The 23319-nt window shown below is 37.2% G+C and overlaps 1 protein-coding gene and 1 pseudogene across 1 annotated transcript in view; one reads left to right on the forward strand and one right to left on the reverse strand.

The window, feature by feature from the left end:
- The window catches only part of dally (division abnormally delayed protein), a 157538-nt gene that overhangs the window by 117571 nt on the left and 16648 nt on the right, over positions 1-23319 (reverse strand). The window lies entirely within an intron of this gene.
- Positions 5872-10186, forward strand: LOC149501517 (uncharacterized; annotated as a pseudogene).

Here is a 23319-nt window from a genome sequence, read left to right on the forward strand (position 1 = left end):
AAGTTTTCTATAGGAAATGATAGTATTAAAAAAAAACTGACACTGCACTCTATCCACAATTAATGCTTTTTTTATACAACAACGTGTCATAAGTACACCCGTTTTACTGACTAACCACGCTAAACTAAATATATGTGACTACTAATATTAATTAATTTGTATTTAAACAATTTTTATATTATGAAGATAGAAAATAGTATGACAACAATGAAATGAGATTTAACATTACTATAGTCGATAAGGTATTTGACTGTAATATTACACGTGAATATAATCTGTACTTAATTACATAGAAACATACAGTGAACGATCTCACAGCCCACCTGGTGTTAATTGGGTACCAGAGCCCATAGGTATCATACTGTGAATAACGCTTCCCGCCCTCAAACATGAGATGAAGTCTCGATTTTATAGCATAACGGATGTTCCCCTCTTGAAAGATGGAACCTATCGGTGCGAGCTCACAACACCGGTAAGAGAGAGAGAGAGAGAGAGAGAGAGAGAGAGTATTATTTATTTTACACCAAAAAACCAATAAACAGTACGATACATTAAATACAAAAAAGTACAATTGGCGGTCTTATCGCTAAGAGCGATCTCTTCTAGACAACCATCAGGTGGTCAAGAATCATTTGGAAACAAACTACGCGCGGTGTACCAATCCAGTGAAATATATATACATATATGTACACATACATACATCCGGAAATATACATACAATTAATACACAATGTAATATAATAATAATTATTAAAAATTACAAAAAAATACCGGTAGCAACTTAGGTTTGTATTAATTATGGTCCGTTTGAAGAATGTAGCTGTTTCACCTACCCATCAGATCGTAGCTGGAATAACCCCTATGCTACCAGCTAACAGGTAAGGGAAAAAAAAAAACTAAAACAGGTCCGAAAAGAAAGTCAAAATAAAAAATCCAAGTAAAACTTAATATATTCATATAATTTGACACCGTGAACACATTCAACAGTATGTATAAAAAAAAAACGGTCAAATCTCGCGCCAATTGCTTCGCGTTTAATTCTATTTCTATATAATAGCGACCCGCCCTCGCTTCGCTTCGGAAACATTAAAACACACATGAAACCAAAAAAAAAAAAAAAAAAAATTTAAAAAAGTAGCCTATGTTCATCAGGGACAATGTCGGCTTCTAATGGAAAAAGAATTTTTCAAATCGGTCCAGTAGTTTCGGAGCCTATTCGAAACAAACAAACAAACAAATCTTTCCTCTTTATAATATTAGTATAGATAATAATAATAATAAATATTTCGATATAATAGTAATACTAACACTTATGTAGCTGCGTCGTCAAAATCAGCTAAGAACAGCTAAACTGTAGTCTTCGTTCATACAATAAGTACTATCCTAAAACTGGTAAACTTCTTTAATCATTTACAACTCGTGTTAGCATCGGGGAACGCTAAACTAAATAAGCTACCAACTTCATTTTATCTCGGTACAGCTTTTCAAATTGAGTGAAGTGATTTATATGTATTTACAATAAACTTGAATGCAATAAATTACAAGAAACATTACGCTCAAACGTAAGAATGTTGACCCAAAATATGTATATTCAGCATTGCATTTGGACCTAAAGCTATAGGTTTGTATTTCGATTTTTCAACAATAAACTTCGACGAATCCACTGAAACACATAATTCCTAGTACCTTTTTTTTTCATTGCTTAGATGGGTGGACGAGCTCACAGACCACCTGGTATTTAGTGGTTACTGGAGCCCATAGACATCTACAACGTAAATGCGCCACCCACCTCGAGATATAAGTACTAAGGTCTCAGTATAGTTAGAACGGCTGCCCCACCCTTCGAACCGAAACGCATTACTGCTTCACGGCGGAAATAGGCGGGGAGGTGGTACCTACCCGTGCGGACTCCTAGTACTGTCCTATTTCTGCCGTGAAGCACTCATGCGTTTCTATTTAAAAAGTGGCACATACAACACAAATTAAGCTTCGACCGCATGTCTCAAGACTCACGTCGTGTTGTCGTGATCTCGAATATTGCGTTTGTTTTATTCAATTTAGAAAATCACTATGAGAGGGAGACTGTATTAAAAAAAATAACTTGGTTTTTTTCTTCCTACCTACTCGAAGGTAACCGAATGGGCTATTCCAGCTTCTTGCGGACGAGTAGGTGAGCTCACGGACTCGACCTAAGAGAATTTGCTAGCAAGAGCAGTGCTTCGCTAAATCTACCACCGGATCCGAGTTGCGACCCACAGAAAAGATCTGGCAAGAAACTCACTCAGTGGGTTAATGGAAATTAGTTTAAAACCTGTCAAATTGGCGTCAAGCTGTTAGCGGAAGCTTTTTGAGTTGTAAAAAATCTTGAACTATAGATCTCGCGCTAAGTGATCTTGCCTTATAAGGTCCAGTGTGGGTGTGTCACGTGGGTGTCCGAAATTTTACTTAATCCATGCATCACGATAACTGACGTGTTACAGACATGGACAAAGAACAGTTTTTTTTTGTATGTGCCGCGTGTGTCGTTTGTCTGTCGGATTATTTCACTTGATTTACGAGGTTAAGGTTTAAGTAATTGTAAGCGAATTTATGAAAAAAATGTACTAGCATTATTACGTTATTTGACCTGCTCTATGGTTCAGCAGGAAGTGCTCTTGACCGCTGGGCCAAGGGAAGTGGATTTGGTCCCACATCGGGCAAACATTCATGAGATGAACAGGCTTGTTTTCTCTCGATCTAGATCTTTAGTAGCCATCTAGGTATATGTTTATATTTCAACGTATATAAGTTTTTTATTTTTATTGCTTCGATGGATAGACGAGCTCACAGCCCACCTGGTGTTAAGTGGTTACTGAAGCCCATAGACATCTACAACGTAAATGCGCCACCCATCTCGAGATATAAGTTCTAAGGTCTCAGTATAGTTACAACGGCAACCCACCCTTCGAACCGAAACGCATTACTGCTTCACGGCGGAAATAGGCAGGGTGGTGGTACCTACCCGTGCGGACTCCCAAGAGGTCCTATCATCAACTTATTATAATAACATTATTATGTGTAGACTAGTAGACATGTTGTCGTCAATAATATTAAGTATGGTCCTGGCTCATTTCCATTTCTTTTTTATTTATTTGTTAGTATTTATTTCCGTAAATTGTTTTAATAATTTGCAGATATTTTTTTAAGCTACACAAATGCAGCAAATCATTTTGAGACACTAAATCCACATTTTAATAGGATTGTAAAATGACAGCCCTTATATTCAAGCTAAACCTAAAACAGACTTAAAAAAGTTGATAATATCTTCGATAAGATTTGAACTATGGCATAGCATAGCATCACTCAACACGAAAACATTTTAATTATTATCCATTAAGCCAAGAAGACTACTATTGTAGGCAGACGAGCATACGGCCCACCTGATAGTGAGCAGATACCGTCGCCCATGGACTTCAGTAATGCCAGGAGCAGAGCGAAGCCTCTGCCTATCGAAATAAATAATAGGTCATATTTTACGCTTTTAAAAAAAGGACAGCGTCTTAAAAAAACAGTACTGTCCTGCCAAAACCGTACGAATGGTCACCATAACTGACAATTACACGGTTACTGTCGCCCATGGACTTCAGCAACGCCTAGGGGCAGAGCCAAGCCGCTGCCTACCGAGTCTATGTCTAAACTATGTTTTATTGCCGAAATCGTGTACTATACACACACACAGAGGTGTTGATCAGTTTTATCACAACACAAACGTAACATAGCTGCAACGAACATTCAATTTTTATTTACACACGTCACTTACGAACAGCGTAGGCGGATACAGGAGGCTAATAACACTTAACACTGATAAATAAAGCATGTACATTTAATCTTAATTATACACCTACCTACTTATTTAAGTTGTTATGCTAATTGGTTTTATGTTATTTATTAATTATGCTACTTGTAAGTTAAGTGATGGGTATTATAAGGAAATTGTTCGCTCGTATTTATATTGTTTACAAAATCTATCTTTAAATATATAAATGAATTGCTGTTCGTTAGTCTCGCTAAAACTCGAGAACGGCTGGATCGATTTGACTAATTTTTTATCTTGAATTACTTATGGAAGTCCAGAGAAGGTTTAAAAGGCCAATATATATGAAAATGCTCGGAATGAAATAAAAATAATTAAATTAAATAAAAACAATTTTATTTTTCCTTTGATGTGTCCCCCGTCGGACGAATTCCTTTTGTTTGTTTTAAGTTTATTTTATAAATACAAAAATTTAGGTCTTTTATTTATCTATTGAGGCACTACGAAGTCTGCCGTGTCCGCTAGTATAATAATATTTATCATGTAGACAGGAAAGTACGTCTTTTCGGCTAGAGTTAATTCTTGATGTGACGCTATACTTTGCTGGATTGGAAAACGTTTATAAGGACTAGAAATATCTAAAGGAGTCTCAGGGATCAGGAAAAATGCCGTCCCGATGAAGCAAATTCGGCAACGACCTCAAAATAAAGATTGAAATTTAAGAACGTATTAAATCCCCGAACGAAAAATAATATAGATATATAAATTCCACATAACTTAGTAAAGTTCTTTACATGATCGTAAGTAAGGGGAGGAAACAGGAGTTTATGTATAAGGAACAATTAAGTAGGTGGTATTGTAAAAGATGTCGTGGACGAAACCCCATGCGCCGAACTGATCAGATGAAAATCCTTACCAAAATCCCACTTAACGAGTGCGTACATCAAGAGAACAGCTAACAAGGCTTTAATAAACATGGATTCCGCACGACCACAACTGTTCTGCCAAGAGTAACCGACTATGATGATGATGATTGTAAAAATCTTTGCTAAGCAAATCTTTTTCAATTATGTAAGTTGTCTTTAAGAAAACACCCTTTTCAATGCTGAAATAGCTTGTGTTAAATAAAAGAAGGTGTCACTTTTACGAGACTTCTGTTGAATGCTTTTTCCGGACGCACATTATATAGAACTAGCGATCCGCCCTCGCTTCGCTTCGGAAACTGTAATTTATTATTGATTTCTCCACTATTTAATGCATGTTATTATAAACATAAACCTTCCTCTTCAATCTATCTATTAAAAAAAACACATCAAAATCCGTTGCGTAGTTTTAAAGATTTAAGCATACATAGGGATATAGGAACAGAGAAAGCGACTTTGTTTTATACTATGCAGTGAAGAGGCAATGTAATACATAAAATGAATCTAAGTCTTGGGGTGTCTATGATTGTGGTCGAATTTCAATCACTGGACGATAATTAACTTTGATCAATTCAGGTGCTTTTAGGTTACTCGCACAGTGCACAGACACAACACACTGAGGTTCTTGCCGAATCTTCTCAGTTGGTCGCGATTCCAATCTGGCGGCAGATTCAGCAACGCACTGCTGTTGCTGGGGTGAATGTTAGCAAACGCTCTCAGACTGAGCCCTGTGAGCTTGCCCACCGACAAAGGCGAAGCCAGTGTGCTTAGTGCGAGTTTTTAACGTTCTCGATAGCGTAAAAGTTAACACAAATTTGTATGGAGTTCGAACAACGCCCCCTGGTGGCTAACGTAGGCAAACGATCCAACTCCATATAAAATTGAGTTAACTTTTACGCTATCGAAAACGGTAAAAAAAACTTGCATTAAGTACACAGAATATCTCCACGAAGCTGCAGATAGGTAGGAAAATAAATCGATTACTAGACGTATTTTTGACATCAGGTACCTTTGTAAGAAGTATTGTACTATAAAACAGTTTTACCTATTGCCACTACTATTTTAAGTCAGCAAATACTCACCTCAAGAGTAAGACCTCTGGAATTCAATCCTAAATAAATGCGCGTACATTCCGCGCTACACTTACATCATTTAAGTTTAAATAAATATTGATTTGAAAGTTGGAGCGCGGTCTGGCGCCATGTTCTCTAATGTTTCCCACGTTAAATGATATAACAGCCTTCGACAGTATAATTTAATTCATTTTAAAAACTAGAAAAAATATCCAGATAATTTGAAACTACTTGTTTTAACAACATATTCTCGTTTAAGCACTACATATGTTTAAGCGGTATACCATATGTTCGTCACAATGATAATTTTTCTCCTACCTACGCCGAAAGTTCGGTTTTCCTCCCGCTGTACAGGGAAGAAAGTGTAACTTTTTCTCCCTGGGTACAAGTGCGCATGCGCGTTAGTGTCTACGTCTGCTCTCACGCACCTAAAATTCTCCGCCATTGTTGTGCTCGGGTAATTTGCAATATTGTGTAACGAACGTGACGTCAGCTGTCATGCCCTGCCGCCAGCCAAGCCGCCAAGCCATGTTAACACGCCCCCTTCCGCCACCGCCACTGCCGGCGCCGCCAGCCAAAGCCAACGAAGGGGGGATAGTGTTAATAAAACAAGCCGTGCCAGCCATTTCTAGCTGCTTTCTGCATTCTCGCACAAATAAAAGAACTTGTCGTTACGCTGCTGGTTTTTATTGTCACATCATTTGCAACAATCAGAAGTGGCATTAAGAAATGAAACAACGTCATATACACGCTCAGATCTCTCGGTATTCTGACAAGTTTGAAGAAGATGAAGCTCCTATTCCACTGGCGAGGAAGGTGTTGAAAAATTTGCTTCAGAAGGAGGTCCACAAGGCGATGCTTGAGCTATAGGATGAAGAACCTGGAACAATCAAACCAAAGGAATATCGACGTCGTCGGACGAAGAGCGCCCGCCGCCCTGTCCTTCCATCATTCTGGTTCACGTGGACGGAAACTAGAAGAGCAACAACGTGGAGTAACCCACTGTGCGGCACTACGAGCTTCACGACGCTTCACAAGATTCACGGCTACGAGCTTCCTTCTCTCTCCCTGCGACGCTGCTGCGCGGCGAAGACAGCTACATCAAAGTCCTCAACATGGGCTCGGAGACCATCATGTAGCCGCCGGGCGAGGTCCTGCCGAGGGCCAACAGCTGCGAGGAGCCACAGCCAAACAGTCAGGTGTGTTGCATTTCTACTTGCCCTAGCCATGCCATTACAAATATTTCGAGATTTGAGGGTAGAAATAAAAAAAATTAAAAGGAGCCATTAAATAATACGGGTCATTCAGATTTAAAAAATACAGTATAAGCATTGCTTTGCTACGAATACACATGATTTAGATATTGCCAATTTAGTCCAAATGCAAATTAAGCTTACTAGAGATCAGCCCGTGTATCGCCACCTTTACTTTCTCATAATGAACAAACGATAGTTAAACTAAAGCTAATTAACTTTTAGATGCCGGCATTATAAAATAATCTGAAGCTAGTCACGCTTCACCAGTGGTCTTATTAAGAAACAGAACGGCGACAGTAGGCTATGCGTTGATTATCGTGCGTTAAACGCTATGGTAAAATATAAAAGTATCCACCGAACAGTACTGCACGAGCTTAGATTTAGCCCAGGGCTACCATCAATTGAGCATTGTGCCAGACACACAACTGCTTTCATTACACCGCAAGGTCATTATTTCTAGTACACTAGAATTCCTTTTGGTTTAGCAAATGCGCCATCTGTATTCATGCGTTTCTTCTTTATATCCACCTTATTCCACTAGGTGGGGTAGTTAAATGCGTTTAATAAATAAAATAATTGAGTCTGTGGGTAGAAAAGAAATGGGTAAAAATAAATGTAGGTCAAATCGAGATACTAGCAATTTTAAACGATTTACCTCTACCCTCAGTTGGTATAAAATCAGGTTCAATAATTATTGAGAAAGTACTTGGGAAATTTTATGGTGGAGACTTAAAATTAAATATGAGTAAATGCTCATTCTTGGAGGAACAAGTCACTTATTAGGTCATGAAATATCTTCAGACGGTATACAGCCGGGTGCAACAAAAATTGACGGCCGTTTCGCAGTGTCCTGTGCCAAATAATGCTTATAGTGTGCGACAGTTTATTGGTTTAAAAAGAAAAAAAAAAGATAAATCATGGGTGTGGGGCCGTGAATAAAACACGAATTTCGAACAACTGAAAAACAGCTTACGTTTCAAACCTGTGCTAGCTCTGTATAATCCTATGCTTCCTACAGAAATACAAACCGATGCGTGTAACTTAGGAATTTCTGGTATACTATTACAAAAACAAACTGACAACTCACTGCGGCCTGTTATACTATTTTAGCCGGGTTACTAGGAAGGAAGAATGTGTATCATAGTTAAGAGCTCATAACCTGGCGGTCGTACAATCGCTACGTAGGTTCCGTGTTTATGAAGTAGGTAAACATGATATAGTAGAAACTGATTGTACTGTGGTTTGTGCTACGCTTACCAAACGCGACATTATACCATGCATTGCGCGATGGTGAGTTTTGAAAGAAGATTATGACATTAGTGTTGAGTATAGACCTGGTGAACGTATGGAACATTTGTAGACGCGCTTAATAGGCATCCTGTTGACATGATGAACGTGAATCGTCTTAGTTACTGATTGATTCTGTACTGTGCAATGTCAGGACGAAAAGCTTAGTTCGATTATAAAGCAATCTATACTAACATTATAAAGCTGAAGAGTTTGTTTGATTGAACGCGCTAATCTCAAGAACTGCTGGTCCGATTTGAAAAATTCTTTCAGTGTTAAATAACCCATTTATTGAGAAAGGTTATAGGCTATATAACGCTAGCACCGCTAAGACCATCACTGTGTCAAGCTAAGACCAATACAAGCGAAGTACCAGTAAGTAATGTTTCAAAATCGGGTTATTTTCCCTTTTGAGAGCTTCCGGTGCGTGCGCTGCAGAAACGGTTAGTTTCGCTAAAATAATGTGACAGAATTGTACCCCTTTAAAAGATCTAAAAAAAATAATGTCCGCGATAGCATATGTTAAGGTTGGCTCACTATAACGTTTTTTTTATGCTAATCAATTTATACTAAAATAAAGCATTATTTGTGAACTATATTCCACGCGGACGAAGTCGCGCTGATGTTAAAGATAATTATGAATGAACTAGTTCGAAAAACTTTTAACGGAAACAGACTCGCAGTCCCTTCGGCTAAATGGAAAATTGTACAAATGCACTATGACGACATTTGTCACGTGGATCTAAATCATCGTTTAGCTTTGATTAAAAGCCAATATTGGTTTCTTAAAATGACAGACACACTTTATTAGGAAATACGTGGCAGCATGTCTTTATTATACACATGAGAAGGATAACTATGTTAAAAAAAAGAAGACATGTCTATATCCGATCTCTAAACCATCTGATACTATGCGCATGGTACAAATAGATAACATGATGCCCTTCTGTAGGTACAAATAGATAACATGATGCCCTTCTGTAGGACATGCACCAACCAGTACATGATCGTGATGAACGATGCGTCGTCTTATTTTTGTGATAGCTGAACTAACGCGTACTGTAAATTCAATGCGGACCATTCGTGCATTGAAAAATATATTAACAGCGTTTGTCCAGATACCCGAATCACGTGGTGACAGACTATGGGAAAGCTTTTACGAGTAGGTACTTTAAAAAATATATCAGAAGATAAACAGTTTAGGCATAGATACGTTAAACGGTATTATTGCTTGCCCGCGCGCTAATTGGCCAGGTTGAACAAACTAAATATACAATTTTATGTGTCGCGGGCAACTGATCCTAGTGAAGCTTCAAATAATTTAGTGAACTCCGTCATTTGAGGCACAAACAACACAATTAAAAGTAGCAGCGGCTACAAACCTTGTGATTTAATCTTTGCGCGTTCTGGTAGGTCAATATGTGATGTTTCGATTCCTGCTCTCAAACCAGAAGCTGTTGCTGGACTGCGTAAGATAGCTACAGCTAAGATAGAACAAGCGAGTGCAAAAATGACACACAAAATGGATATAAATAAAAAAGCTCATGTTATAAGAAAAGGGATTTTGTATTGTAGACAAGTCTCCAACTAGTTAGTAGCGCCGCTGGGATAAAAAAAACTAAATCTAAAGTAGTAGGTAACAATTGGTATCGAATTAGAAGTATATCTAAAAGGCTATGAAAGGTTATAAAAACTTCACTGGCCTGGTATCAGTAGATTCATTAAGGCCCTATAAAAGTATAGCCCATGTGTCCGATAGCGCTAGTAGTTTCGATAAGCAGCTCTAAACTGAAGACCTTATTGATTTATTTGAGAACTAAATGTTTTTGTGTGTTCCCCATTGCGGGAGCAATTGTTGCAGGATGGCCGAATGTAACGAACGTGACGTCAGCTGTCATGCCCTGCCGCCAGCCAAGCCGCCAAGCCATGTTAACACGCCCCCTTCCGCCACCGCCACTGCCGGCGCCGCCAGCCAAAGCCAACGAAGGGGGGATAGTGTTAATAAAACAAGCCGTGCCAGCCATTTCTAGCTGCTTTCTGCATTCTCGCACAAATAAAAGAACTTGTCGTTACGCTGCTGGTTTTTATTGTCACATCATTTGCAACAATTGTGTTTAGTGTAAAAGTGAAATAAACAAAAGGCAATAAAATTTAATAGTGAAATATTAAACAAAGATGAGTTCATCAGACACTTCTTATTCAATTAGTAGTAGTTTATTTAAAAATTAAAAAACAGTTAAATTGTATTTTTATGAGTACGGGGGGGCAGCCCCTACCCCCGGCCAGGGCTTCGCCCCTAAACCCCGGTTCCGTACTCCACGAACTTTCGGCCTGATAGGAAAAAAATTGTATGTGCACCGCGGGAGAATTGTGGCAATTTTACACGCGGGAGGAAATGTCCAGCTTTTCTCCCTTGGTGCACAATGTACTATTGTAATTTTTTAACTTGCTCTAAAGCAGGTGTGAATGAGACAGGTAGAGGAGCTCATAGCCTCCTGGCATAAGGTGGTTAGCGGTAGCCCCTGACCGTGAGCACCATCAATCACCTTAGGACTTCATCTTGAAGTCTCAATGTACAAAAATCGTATGCCTACATAAAAACAGGAATTATGCAGGAAAAATGATGAAAAATGCTTAGGTAGGGAAAAAAGGGGACAGCGGTATTTAATACTATTGAGACTTCGACCTCATGTCTCAAGGTGAGTTTCCACATTGTGATGTCTATAGGCACCGGTAATTAGTTTACACCGTATAAGCTAATTCATCCTCTTGTGCAATAAATAAATTAACTAAAAAATAAAACACGGAGGTTAGCAGCTAATTACGACACCTTCATCATCCCCCTCGCCCATTATTTCCAGCTAAACGAATAGGACCAGCCGCGGTTCGTCCATCCAAAAAATAATGTACATCCGCGACCTCAAAAACTATAAAGCATCCGAAATTTATGAAAATGTTATCTCTAAATATAAAAATGAATTACTGTTCGTTAGTCTCGCTAAAGCTCGAGAACGGCTGGACCAATTTGGCTAATTTTGGTCTTGATTTATTTGTGGAAGTCCAGAGAAGGTTTAAAAGGTAGATAAATATGAAAACGCCCGGAATTAAATAAAAATAACAATTTTGTTTTTCCTTTGATGTGTCCCCCGTCGGACGGATTTCTTTTGTTTGTTTTAAGTTTATTTTATACAAAAGCTTAGGTCTTTTATTTATCGTTTGAGGCACTACGAAGTCTGCCGGGTCAGCTAGTACGAAATAAATAATATTTAAAACAAATAACTTTAATTTAGTAGCGAGTTGAGAAAATCGTAGAAAAACTTATGCACATGCTATCAAAATCTTATAAAAATTTCAAATTATTCTGTCAAATTGAAATATAATTAATTCTAGTTTTAAAATTCTCAATAAAACTAATTCGATTCTTACAGTAACGCAATTATAGGTTTGACATTAAACAACCTTTCGTTCGCGAGATCTTAAAACAATGAGCTATGTTTAAAAAATATTAGTCCAGCAATCGTTTTGATATGTCTCTTCTTCTTTATAATAAGGTTGATAATAAACTCTTTGGTTATATACATACTGTATGTTATTATTACATATACATTACATATAGGATTTGTGTTCACTTTTGTTCTAACAATTTCACTACATCTTTTGGGTTAAACGACAAAAGGAAGATTATCCAAACTTATCTTGTAAATATCATTATCGAGATTCTGGCATCTGTCATATATTTTGTATTTTATGGTAGCTATCCCCTACATATCTATAAACACTATTAGTTGTCGGGTTCATAACACAATTTTCACATTGTATGAATTGCCGATATTTCCACCATGATCATGGGTAGACTGAAGACTTCGGATAGGAGGTTAGGAGCAAAATAAGTCGGGTACGTCTACCCTCTTTCTAAAAATTTGAAATTATTGGTAATCTTCTTACAAAGTTTGAAGCCTCAATATCTTGTAAGAATTAGAATCACATTTTTTTACATTTCAAATTTACATCTTTCACTTATATTCTAAGCGTAAATATTCAATTTGATACGATGGGAAGTATTTTACTGGATTTCGATTGAACGACCACACATTGAGAAGAAATAATTATAATATTGAAAATAGCGGTAGCGTCCCGTTTGGTAATCAATTATTTTTCTATATTAAAAAAAAAACTACTACGATTGCCGGTCACGGGGTAATAATCTTATCATGAAAGCTACTCAGGAATGTAGCAAGCCTCCAGTCCGCCCACGTCTTATACGAGACATCGAGGCTTTTTTTAATAATAAAATAAATAGTATCGATTAACACTAACGAATATGATAATCGATTAACACAATTCGTTGGCTTAAGAATCGAACACCACACTACGAATATCCACGAACTCTGAACTCGAAAAGCAATTAAACAATAAAAATTCAAATGCTACATAGCACACGTTACATATCTGTTCTAACCCTCTCTCTGCTTTAAAGTAGAAAATATGCAAATGAATTTTAATTTAAGTATTTTTATACTTATTACATTGAATCAGGTAATGACTACAAATGTGGAATTGTTGAATACTAATCTATCTTTAAGTATATTGATGGTATTTTATTGGATTGATATAAACAAAGTAACTGTCTATATAAATAATTATGAGTCAGTAAAATACCAGACTGTACACAGAGTAAGTTCAACATTAAACAATAGTCACAAGTGTGATATCAAAGTTGAAACATTATCAACGGAACCTCTCCGGCATTTCTTCGAGACTATTCATCAATTATAAGACGTTACACAATCGCACATATCATTCGAGGCAGCGATTACACATCTCACATCGCAGTTACACGTAGCTCAAACCTCAAACAACGTGCTCCAATTCAGTTAAGGCTGACACAATGTCGAAGATAAATGTGCAGCGTCCGAGGTTTCATGTGAGCGGCCGCGATCGGACCGAATACGTCAGATATCAACACGTGTCAATGTTATAAATGAGTCGCGGCCCAGCCTTTGATCGCACCGCGGCCGTGGGACACAGTACCCTCGCCTGCGGCTGACCGCAAGCTGTCGCCTGTCACACTCCGAACGATCCAATATGCGGTTTTATAGCTTAGTTTACGTTCATTTAGTTGCCGTAACGTAAGCTGCAGCACTTCTCCTCATTTTAATGTTATTATTTGTACTCATTTTAACCTCGACTTTATCAGCTAGTCCTAAGGTGTATTTGTCAGAGTACGGAGTATAGTGGCTTTACTACTCTCAAGTTGAATTTGTAATCTATCATATTATTATCTTTCGTTTCACATATATGTCGGCGCAAATATGACTATTTACCTACTGTGTGCTTAGTGCGAGTTTTGTAACGTTCTCACTAGCGAGCCAGTTTGCTCAAATTTGTATGCAATTGGAACAGCGCCCCTAGCGGCAAACGTACTCGGTGTTATTTTGTGAGTGCGAGTTCATATTAACGTTGTGATCTCGTAACCGAGTAATTTTACCGAAATGAGTACTACGAATGACATTTGTGCGAGTGCGTGTTACAAATTAGTGGATTTTAACGTTTCGATCGAGTATTTCTTTAGTAGTTTTATTTTTCCAACTAGAGAGGCAAAAATATCATGCCATAGAGCCTAATCTTTTTTTATGAAAAATGATAATATGGAGTGAAATGGATTTGATTAATTTTAAGCATTAATCAATTGGCATGGAATGAAATGAAATGAGATCAGATAATATGGGATAAAATATAATCTCTGCAAAATGCTGATTATATACTGAGATTTTTTTCAGTGGACCTTTTCGAAGACTTCGAGAAGCTACGTCCAGCGGTTTTGTTTAATTTTTTTTAATTTTCGCACTTTCACAGATACTAAGCAGTTAATAAACCCACGTTACTTTGTTATTGCACAGATGGGTGGACGAGCTCCCGGCCCACCTAATCTTAAGTGGTTACCGGAGCCCATAGACATCTACAACGCAAATGCCGCCTCCCACCTTGAGATATTAGTTCTAAGGTCTCAGTATAGTTACAACGGTTGTCCCACCCTTCAAACCGAAACGCATTACTGCTTCACGGCAAAAATAGGCAGGGTGGTGATACCTACCCGTGCGGACTCACAAGACGTCCTACCACCAGTAATTACAAAAATTAATTTTGCGGGTTTGATTTTTATTACATGATGCTATTCCTTTACAGTGAAAGTCAATCGTAAACATTTGATAAGTACGTATTTCATTAGAAAAATTGATACCCGCCGGCGGGATTAGAACACCGGTGCATTGCAAGATACGAATACACCGGACGCCTTAACCTTTAGGCCAGGACGGTCTCAAAATTACACTTATACACGAAGAAATATTAAATACGCATTAACTAAGAAACATTAAATAGACAAAATAAAACAATTCACACAATTTAGCTCCTCGCGGTCCCTCCAAAATGTCTTTTCATCTTTTTTTCCTAGTTGTTCAATTGTAAATGAATAAATCAAAATCAAATCGAGTTTACGTTCTATACGGTGAAAAATGAAGAATTGTGAGTGTGAGTTGAGATATGCTACTCGCTTCGCAGGGCGTTTATTCACCGAGAGCAGCAATAATATTATTTCTCGTATATTGGTAGCACGTGATGTTTTGGCATTAGACCGTCTAAATGAAATACAACGCATTTTAACAGCATTTTAATGGGAACCAACTACTTTCAAAATTATTCGGGTAATGTCACGTGTTCAATACTATTTTGTACCTTTAGAATTAAAGTGGCTCAACCCAAAATTCTTAGTTTCTGGTAAACTTCAATATTGTAATACAATAATTGTATTTTTTTAGTTTTTCGGTTTAAATACTTTAAGGCATGCCATTTTATTTGAAAAAGACAGAAAGAGTACTTTGTCCTTTTCTAGACTAAAAGAGACTGTTTAATTTTATAAGCTGATAGAATAATATAGAAAAGAATAATAGGATACCCTCTAATCGTCACATTGGAAAAAGGTATGGCTTTATCATTTTATCATTTAAATTATTTTTTATTGCACTTATAAAACTAATTTAATTTACAATATGTAACTACATATATCTATAACTAATCCGTACTTGTCAAATTCCTCATAAATTGTCAATATTCTTAATAAAATTCCTATTAATAATATACAAGTGCAAATGTTGAGCTGCTTGCCAGAAATGATATAATAGTGTTTTGTTTTTTTGTTGTTTCCTTGTAGGCTGCCTGTAATAATCTAAATCTGTGTGAAAGGCAATAAATGATTTTATTATTATCTACTAATGGTAGTCCAGTGGTCGAAATTTGACCATAATTTATTTAAATTTTAAGTTTGAACATTATTATAGTTTTATTGTCACCTTTCTATTATCATCATTTCTATAATAATCATTGCTCTATGTCGCCAAGGCTACATTATAGAAAAAGAATATTAAAGACAAAAAATATTGATCTATTCTCAATTTGACCACAGATTGATAAATCAATAAACAAAAAAGTATAAATACATGTGTGTGTGTGTGTGTGTCAAATACATGGTAATGTGTGTAAGGTTTTTTTATTCATTTAGTTTATTTTTTTATTGTTTAAGCACAATTAAAAAAAAAAATTAGCAATCTGCACTACTTCTCTATATTCTCTATGAGTGTGGGAAATTTCATACTTCTCCGTCCGCGCAATTTTCGTAAAAAGGAGTCCAACATTTTTGCTGCACGTATTACCTACTTAAAATGTAGGTTCTTAATAATAATACATAAGTGTTTTGAAATATAAAACTAATCTTAAATTTTTTAGTTATACCACTTCCATTCTAAGGGTGCAATTTCGTAAACAAACTTTGCCGTAATGGCGTAACCTTTAAAATACACGAAAACTGCCCAGCATAAACATATTTTTTTAGTAACTTTAATAGAAGTATTAGAATTAGAAGTTTATTATAGAATTTATTTAATTGTAATTACATATTTAGACATACTTAACATAATTAATCTTGGAATAGGTAATTATTTCAGCTTTTTTTAATTAAAGAAATTATGTTTTACATAGGTTTAATCTTTTACCCGTTGAACGTTTATAAAATGATTGTATTTACGGTAATAGTGTTGATGATCTTCATTAGGTGGCCCAAATATACTAAAATTATTACGAGCATCCATCCTTATTTATAAATGTGTAAAGAAGCAAAATTATTATTACATTGTTCAAATTTCTATATAATTTATAAATATAAATCTGTACGTATGTACCTGTAAATATGTATATTGCGCGCGTGAGTGTGTGTGTGCGCGTGTGTATGTGCGTGTGTGTATATATTTCTATAATAGATAGATACACAGTGTGCAATTCATTTCGAAATTATTCTTGCCCATCTAATGGTTGTCTGGAAGAGATCACTCTTAGCGATAAGACCAAGAAAAAATGTTTCACAATATTTATTCATTTTGTGTACAATAAAGAATACTCTTTCACTGGTGGTAGGACCTCTTGGGAGTCCACACGGGTAGGTACCACCACCCCGCCTATTTCCGCCGTGAAGCAATAATGCGTTTCGGTTCGAAGGGTGGGGTAGCCGTTGTAACTATACTGAGACCTTAGAACTTATATCTCGAGGTGGGTGGCGCATTTACGTTGTAGATGTCTATGGGCTCCAGTAACCACTTAACATCAGGTGGGCTGTGAGCTCGTCCATCCATCTAAGCAATAAAAAAAAAAACAACTCTATCTCGCTCTCTCTCTCTCATCAAACAACTCTTTAAAAAAAAGCAATGATTTAATAAGAATTAAATGAAAAAGCAAAGAATTAATATGTATTTACAACTAGCTAGACGTCTATAAAATTTTCTAACCGAAAAAATATATGTGTATAAACCATTAGAATAGATAAAACCTTAAAAAACAACATTATTATTAAAAACGAAAGAAAAAATCTTGATATTGTATTGGTTTCACGGCAAAATTTTTAGTGACTACTTAACTTGCTTGAAAGTGAAGAAATACTCTCAAAATCCATTAATTTGTAACTCGCACTCGCACATACAATAATCGAGAGGCTCACTTCGGTAAAGCTATTCGATACATGAGACAGCAACATAAACAAACCTTCTCTCTCCCATAAAATGAGATTCATAAGCTTACCACTAGGTGGCACTGATACAAACTCACACAAATTAAACATAACATTAACATCGACTGAGTAATTAAAAAAACTCGCACTAAGCACAGGTACATTACCCATTACCCGACTAATTATAAATATCGTTAGAAAGCTTGGCATTTCAATTAAACGCCTTAAAAAAAAACTTGCATGCTACCAATATAAAATAAAAAATTATTGCTTCTAAAGATGAATAAACCTCCTGCAAATCGAGTAACTCGCACTCAGAGCTCCGCACGTTTCACCGTGAAGAGCGTACACTCGATGCGAGTCATTCGATTCGATTTTTGAAACTCGCACTAAGCCTACTGATCATCAACTTATTACTCTGTGATAAGAAATTGATGTTAAACAGTTCCTTTTATTGTAATTTTAATACTTTAAAACGTGTTTGAAAAACGTGTAAACCCGCTCACGTGTTTGAAAAACGTGTAAACACGCTCACGTGTTTAAAACGTGTCAACACGCTCACGGGTACGAAGCCCCATAAATACGGCCGTGCTGTCTAGCACTGATTGATTCGTGTCCGAGCCGTTGTACTGTACGGATATCTCTGTAACGTTGTTATGCTTCTCGTGCAATATACGAAGTTTTCGTGAAGTTCTCGTGAAGTTTTGTTTCGGAAACCCAAACATGAGTCATTCGTCAAGAAAGTGATGACCGCGACGTCGGCGGTGCTGACGTCACACTTTTTAAAAACAATACGGACGTCCCTACATCCGTCATCAGAAGCGGGATCACACGCCGCCTCCGCTCAGCAACAACCTGGTGACCAGATAACCGTATCGGCGGATAATGACTACCCTCCAGCATCAGCCGATAAGCCTGTACCGTCTGCTTCACAAACCAGCATGGTCGAGCGACGGAATCAACAATCAACTGATCAATGAATACAAAAGATAAGTTTTTATTTTTGATTACTAAAATTTCACCACAAAATTCATCTGAAGACCATGATATCCTTACACAACGAACAACACCTTACACATTCTTATCCCACCTTCAATAAATTTACGAGAACCTCCGAGAAATCTACGAGAACCTCCGAGAAATCTACGAAAACCTCCGAGAACCCTACAATAAAATCGCATTAATAGTCTCAAACTTACATAGTTACAAGTAACGCAAGTATAACAGATGCGCTACTCAGAGAAACTTTTTATTCCTGCAGATCAATGGGAATCAAAGAAAACCTACGAGAATCAACGAGGCTGGTGCAGAGCGCGCACCGCCCAAGTGGGATCACATGCCGCCTCCGCTGAGCAACAACCTGGAGACCAGATAACCGTATCGGCGGAAGAAGACTACCCACCAGCATCAGCCGATGAACCTCTACCATCTACTTCACAAACCAGGATGGTCGAACAACAAAATCAACAATCGGCATAAGGATAAGTTTTTATTTTTGATTAATAAAATTACGCCACCACATGAGTACCACAGTGTACGCCACCACATGAGTACCACAGTGTACGCCACCACATGAGTACCACAGTGTACGCCACCACATGAGTACCACAGTGTACGCCACCACATGAGTACCACAGTGTACGCCACCACATGAGTACCACAGTGTACGCCATCACATGAGTACCACAGTGTACGCCACCACATGAGTACCACAGTGTACGCCACCACATAAGTACCACAGTGTACGCCCACTGCATAAGTACCACAGTGTACGCCCACTGCATAAGTACCACAGTGTACGCCCACTGCATAAGTACCACAGTGTACGCCCACTACATAAGTACCACAGTGTACGCCCACTACATAAGTACCACAGTGTACGCCCACTACATAAGTACCACAGTGTACGCCCACTACATAAGTACCACAGTGTACGTCCACTACATAAGTACCACAGTGTACATCCACTACATAAGTACCACAGTGTACGTCCACTACATAAGTACCACAGTGTACGTCCACTACATAAGTACCACAGTGTACGTCCACTACATAAGTACCACAGTGTATGTCCACTACATAAGTACCACAGTGTATGTCCACTACATAAGTACCGCAGTGTGCGTCCACTACATAAGTACCGCAGTGTGCGTCCACTACATAAGTACCACAGTGTACGTCCACTACATAAGTACCACAGTGTACGTCCACTACATAGTACCACAGTGTACGTTCACTACATAAGTACCACAGTGTACGTCACAATATAAAACTACATCTCAGAAACAGACATTCCATTGTTTCAGATGGACTCCAAGAACTCTCTGGTGATACACCATACATGGGCGGCTGGTGCAGAGTGCGCACCGCCTGTCAGTATGGCCGTGTCGGCGCAAATATGACTATTTACCTACTGATCATCAACTTATTACTCTGTGATAAGAAATTGATGTTAAACAGTTCCTTTTATTGTAATTTCAATACTTTAAAACGTGTTTGAAAAACGTGTAAACCCGCTCACGTGTTTGAAAAACGTGTAAACACGCTCACGTGTTTAAAACGTGTCAACACGCTCACGGGTACGAAGCCCCATAAATACGGCCGTGCTGTCTAGCACTGATTGATTCGTGTCCGAGCCGTTGTACTGTACGGATATCTCTGTAACGTTGTTATGCTTCTCGTGCAATATACGAAGTTTTCGTGAAGTTCTCGTGAAGTTTTGTTTCGGAAACCCAAACATGAGTCATTCGTCAGAAAGTGATGACCGCGACGTCGGCGGTGCTGACGTCACACTTTTTAAAAACAATACGGACGTCCCTACATCCGTCATATATAATTAAATGATTACATTATTTTATATTATGCTCTTTGATACGTTGTAAGATTACTTTACATAGATAGATACGGGTCAAACTGTTAAAAGCGTGTCAATATTTGACATTCACCGTTCGCTAATTTCATTAATTATGACTTAAAGGTGTATTTTTTTACATATACAGGTGAAACAGCTCACGGCTGACTGACAATGATAAATACTCACAGAGGGACCGACTGCCACCTCTGACCGATCATCGCCGCAAAAGATTGATGGGGTGACGAATGACGACGCTTTTCTTGGGCTTTTATCACAAACACTATGTAGATTTTTGAGTTAACGAAAACATTGAAGAAATACCATCGTAGAATCAAATCAAACCCGCAACAATCTAAGTCTGCGAATTGACTTGTGGTATTTTGTGTTCGCACAGATATTTTTAAGGTAAATTTAACCAAAATGAACCCGTTAAAACAGCGAATCGAACGAGAAATATAAGGCCAAAATAATTTAATTGTTAAATTGTCATCAGATTTTTTTTTATTGTCTTGATGGATGGACGAACTCACAGCCCACCTGTTGTTAAATGGTTTTTTTTTTATTGCCGTATAGGCAGACGAGCATACGGCTCACCTGATGGTGAGTGGTTACCGTCGCTCATGGAAGTCAGCAATGCCAGGGGCAGAGCCAAGCCGCTGCCTACCGTTTTCCGTGGTTATCAGAGCCCATAGATATCAGCAACGCAAATGCTGTCATTCATTTTGAGACATCAATTTTTTCGGTACAACGGCTGCACCCACCCTTCAAACCGAAACGCATTTCTGCTTTACGGCAGAAATAGGCAGAGCGATGGTATATACTCGTGCGGATTCACAAGACGTTCTACCAATAATAATTAAGCAAAATATACTTTTTGCGACTTTAATTTTTATTACACAACGAAATTCTTTCATTGTGGAAGTCATTCGTAAACATTATTTAAATACGTATTTGATTAGAAAAAATGTACCTACTTGTCTGCTGGATTCGAACACTGGCACAGTCCCATAGCTTTATACGAATGCACCGGACGACTTATTCTCTAGGCCACGATGACTACAAAACGTGTGCAAATTTTCAAGTTAATCGGAAATCTTGAGGTTGATGTAAATCACTTTGAAAAATTCCATTACGAGGATAAATACAAGACAAGCTGATAAAAGTGTATTAAAAGGCGTGACGTTGAGATGGAAAAAAAGAGCCTTTATCTATTGGTCCAAGCGCGTTTGGTAAATATTTTGTCTGAGTATACCTGAGTATAGTTATGTTTCACAGATTACTTAGCTCGAACATCGCACCGTATTAATTCAGTTAAGTATTTTCGACTTCTACTAAATATTTCAAAGTTATCGATTGGCATACATTTTGTGACATTAATTATTCTAAGATCCATTATGTTTGCTATGTTTACTAGTTATTTTCGACGGGATCGATCGAAAGCGGAATCTTTTGTCGCGTAACAAGACCCTTTAGCAAACCTGTTCAAGACTGGAATTTGAACACTGTATAAACATTCTTTGGGATCTTAAAATTCGTTGATCATTTTTTTACCCTTGAAATATCCATTAAAATGTTCTATTTTATTATTGCATTAAAAAGTAAGCTCACGGTCTATCTATTGTTAACTTATTATCGGACCTCATAAACATCATAATGTAAATAAATATTGCCAAGGAACTTGAGACAGCTTTCTTATCCCTCAAACAGGAATGCATTCTGGTTCATGGCAGAATTTGACAGAATGGGGTATCCACCCAGACACGTAGTTGTTTTTTTAATGACCGTTTTGGTAATTCACCGAAAGGTTTTGTTAGCTACTCGGCTAGGTTCGATCAGACTCCACTGCAATCTAGTGCTTTTATAAACTCGACAATCAAACACGTACCACTAACCACTCTATCAAAGAGACACCGATCAAAGTGTTTTAAATAAAACTAACTATCACATGAAATCCCTTAATTAATCCAATTAATCCATATTAACATTTTAGTTAATTTGACGATTATTTTACAGATTCACATGAGTGTTCCAAAAAAATAACTTTATATTTTGTAAAGTACCTAAATCGAATTAAAGTACCTAACTGTCCAAAAATTACCATTTTTATTGAAAACTAATAAAAGTTTTTAGGTATTTCTTTTACAGATGTTTGGGCTAAACTAAAAGAAATAGAAGCAGAAAGAAAATCTATGTCAAAATTATTTCTTTATTGCATCGATCTCATGTATAGCACTAGTAAATAAAATAGCTCGATTTTAGTTTAGAGGTAATGGTATAGAGGAATGAAAAACACAAGACTGTACTGCGATCTCGAGGCTTTTAATTTTATACTCGTAAATGCTTCAGGAAAATTCAAGGAAATTCAAGGAAAATCTGTTCGACTTTTTTTTATTGCTTAGATGGGTGACGATCTCACAGCCCACCTGGTGCTATATGCTATTAATTGAAGGCTGAAAAAATTTAGACAAATCTTCTTCAGTAGATTGAGGGATACATTTATTTAAAATCGAAACGAACCCTCCAACCGCAATTAATGATCCATGTTCTTCGAGTATTTTATTCATAAATAAATTGGTAATTCTTATTATGTGAATTTCAAGTTCTGTTGATAATCATTAATTACTATTAAAAATGAACACGAACACAAATGTCTACTTTCCACCATTGTTTATACTCAAAATTCTGGAACTACCCCCAGTGCCACAAAGGACTAACCGTGAGTCTCAACTTTCCTTATTTATTTATTTATTTATTTGTTCATATTATTACTTTATTGTTAGACAGCAAAATGAAATTCCTATTAATTTTATGCCATGTCCAAACCGCTGAAGCGATTTTGGTATGAAAGTATTATAGTTTGAAACCTGTGAAACGATCTATGCTACGTTTTACTTCACTGCCAAGAACGAGACCCACGCGGTATTAAATTTAGTCTAAGCGAGTGAAACTACGAAAAGTTTTAAATAAAAAGAATTACTACAGTATAACATTTTGATTGAACGGATTCTAAATATCGAATGTGATCATAGCAGACCGTGACGGACTATTCCACTTATTTACTTCAATATCGAGTGACAAAAA

The sequence above is a fragment of the Bombyx mandarina genome, chromosome 15 (genome assembly GCF_030267445.1).
Source record: "Bombyx mandarina strain Sakado chromosome 15, ASM3026744v2".
Taxonomy (NCBI): Eukaryota; Metazoa; Arthropoda; class Insecta; order Lepidoptera; family Bombycidae; genus Bombyx; species Bombyx mandarina.